Source organism: Cetorhinus maximus, chromosome 8 (genome assembly GCF_964194155.1).
Source record: "Cetorhinus maximus chromosome 8, sCetMax3.hap1.1, whole genome shotgun sequence".
NCBI lineage: Eukaryota > Metazoa > Chordata > Chondrichthyes > Lamniformes > Cetorhinidae > Cetorhinus > Cetorhinus maximus.
This window is the reverse complement of record NC_135886.1, coordinates 75874485-75877828: the sequence shown is the minus strand read 5'-3', so window position 1 is coordinate 75877828 and position 3344 is coordinate 75874485. Positions and strand designations below refer to the sequence as shown.

At 37.5% G+C, this 3344-nt stretch overlaps 1 non-coding gene across 1 annotated transcript; it reads left to right on the top strand.

Moving 5' to 3' along the window:
• Positions 1-1870: 1870 nt before the first annotated feature.
• Positions 1871-1943, top strand: trnat-ugu (transfer RNA threonine (anticodon UGU)). The gene has a single exon. It is a non-coding gene; the product is annotated as a tRNA-Thr (tRNA).
• Positions 1944-3344: the final 1401 nt, after the last annotated feature.

The following is a 3344-nucleotide window of genomic DNA, read 5'->3' as shown; positions in this document are numbered from 1 at the left end:
GCTGAGTGTTGTCAGTGTGCATGTGAAAATTAATGCTGTGTCTTCAGAAGATGTCGCTGAATGGCAGAATGTAGATGATAATTAAGAGAGGGGCAAAGGATAGATCCTTGGAGGATACCAGAGGTAACACTGCAGGTGCAGGAAGAGATGTGATTTTCTGAATTAGTGGCAGAAAATTACTAAACTGTTTAATTATGAAAGTGGGATTAAACTGTTAATGCTATTATAGCAAACCATTTTTTGAGTACCTGATCAAATGAAAGATTTCAGCTCTCTTGTTCTGTCTCAATTGATGCATCTAGAATTAGCATTCTTCTGATTTTGCTCATTATCTTCCTGAAAATAAGGTGTATATATTGAGAAAAGATGCCCCATGCGATGACAAATAACTCCCTCTCCTGTACATAATTGCTATTCTCCAGTGTTTGCTGTAAAGTCTCATCTAATAATGGGTCTCTGTAACTCATTGAGCCATAAATGTTTCATGAGCAATGCATCACAACACTAATACAATCTTTACGAGGACTTAAATGTTTGGGAATTTACCTTGTTTAGATGTTCCCTGTATTCCTGGATATGCAATGTACAGGAATTGCTAAATTCAGGGATGTGGTTTAGATGGACACTATCAATATTGCCACATTGGGTAGAAGACACCAAATTGTGATCTCACAACCAATCACTGATTCATTATTACGACTTCATCCCAATGGTGATCCTCATTTCAAATACTACAAAACAACACAGATATTATCCCCTTTGCAATATATGTCTCCTGCAATGTGCAAAACAAACATGAGATCAAAATGCACAGAGATTAGAATCTCGTAGAACCAATTGAATTCTTATGGCTTCAGTTAAATAGCATAAAGGAATAAAAAGAGAAAAGAGTAAATATGAATGACGGAATTTCAGGGTTAGGGGAAAAAAATGAAAATGACCGAAACAAGAAGCGTAAAGAAGCACTGGGTAGCTTATATCCACTCCCCACCTGCACCACTTCAAATTGGTCTTCCTTTTCTGATGTGCTATTCTGTCACTTTGTCTTAAATTAGATCAATATGAATAAAGAAAATCATTTTAGTAACTTTCACTCAACGATCTGGGAAATCTTACAGTTTCTCCATCACATTACCTGCCTGTTTCTTAAATATTTTTCAATACTTTACTACTCTATCTAGAGACCATTGCAAGTGCTGACTGTGTTGTTCATCAAGTAAAACTTTTTGACATTAATCCTATATTTGTTGTTTACAAGTATGAATCTATGTCTCCTATTCTATTGCAAAGTTTTACTTCAATGTGGTGTTCTAGATTTACCTTTATATACCATTCGCCATATCATATATCATAACAGGACTGCCTTTCTCTTTCTTTGTAATTCAGTCCACTAGTGCAAAGGATGAGTCTTCCCCGCAAAACCTCCTGATTGTGTGTCAGTGACATAAGTAAGATGCAAAATTCAAGATGTGATCTAGCTAGAACACTGTCCAATTTCAGAATGATACCATTTAACTTTTATACTATGATTTTGCAATAATGGTCCAGGTTTTGCAGAGAGCAGTGGAGCTGCGACCTCAAAGAAAAGTATCCTCAAAGATCTATCCTTTCCTGGCACCAGTTTAAATCCTCCACTAAGTAAAGGGGATCTCCAGGTCCACAACAGCAGTGATGTCAGGAAGCAATTAACCAGCTACTTAATATCCTTCACTTTTAAGTTAAATTTTCAGTTAACTAATTACATGATTTGATTGTATTAATTTAGAATATAAAACAAAAATAAACAAACTTCTAAAAAAATACTTCTAAAAACATGTGGATTTCATCATCATAGAGAAATTTGACATTCAACAAGTATAAAATTAGAGTTAGCTCCATAGCTCAGTGGTTAGAGCACTGGTCTTGTAAACCAGGGGTCATGAGTTCAATCCTTGCTGGGGCCTGAAATCAAAATATAAAATTAGATTCTCATGGTCAATGGGATTGTTTAGTTGTAATTAGGAAGTTAGTATGGTGTTAAAGACCCAGTTACACCTCATCCAACAAGATGTAACTTTTTAAAGGGTTTTTACAACAAAACTAACAGTCTTGGTGTAGAAGTTCATGTCAGTTAAATTGATAGCCATTGATTGTAGTCTGGGGTTGGCTGCCTCAAAAGCAAATCCTCTAGAGGAGCATTAAAACATAAGAACTGAAATGGGAGCAGGATTAGGCCATTCAGTCCCTCAAGCCTGCTCCACCTTTCTATAAGGTCATGGCTGATCTGATTGTGGCCTTAACTCCACTTGTCTGTCTACCCCCCAGAACCTTTGACTCCCTTATCAATTAAAAATCTGTCCAAGACAGCCTTCAATACATTCAATGACCCAGCCTCTGCTACTGCGGAAGAGAAGTCCAAACACTAAGGTTTCTCTGAGAGAAGGAATCCCCCCTCATCTACGTCTTAAATGAGAGACTCCTTATTTTTAAACTGTGCTCCGAGTTCTAGAATCCCCCATGAGAGAAAACATCCTCTCAGCATCTACCTTGTCAAGACCCCAGAGTCTTATATGTTTTAATGAGATCACCTCTTATTCTTCTAAATTCCAATGAGTATAGTATAGCATAAAATCACTGACAGCAACTTATGGATTTTCACTTCATTCTATTCATGCGCGGTCTCCAGAAGTAATTGTAGTGAATGCTGACAGCTTCACCACAATTAAGACTGCAAAATCCAGGCCATTGTTCTGCATCCTGTTACCTTCTTGATTACTCTTCCACAATGACTCTATTTGTTCGGACAGGTTTTACAATATTGGTGTGGTTTACTCACCACCCCAAAATGAAGTTTTGTGTTTCTAAATGCACTGAGAAGTGCCTCAAAAAAGGAACTAAATCCATCTCAGGAGGAGGGAGTGATTGCTGTCAAAGCTTGAAATGGTCACATCAAGGTAATGGATTCCGTTAACATTCGTTACAAAATAAATTCTTACCAATTAGGTAATTGTTCCATCCCTTTCAGCACAGGGATAACAGAAGAGTGTAACCACCCTTTATGAGAATGGAGTACAAAAATATTTCAAAGAATTTAACACTAAAATGTATCCTTTGAAGCCAAGTAACCTGCTTGAAGATAAACAAGGTGGATTTGAGCTAATAGCAGACATATATTGTCACTATTGTGACATCTTTTGATTATCTGCTCATCTCCACAATCACCACACCCTCAATGTCTCTCTCTCCCCCCACCAACCCCCCCACCCCCACCACCCCCACCTTAAACCAATTTATATTTCTCCCTTCTTCTAACTATGCTTCAGTTCTGCCGAAGGGCCATGAAGGCTCGAAACGTTAACTGATTT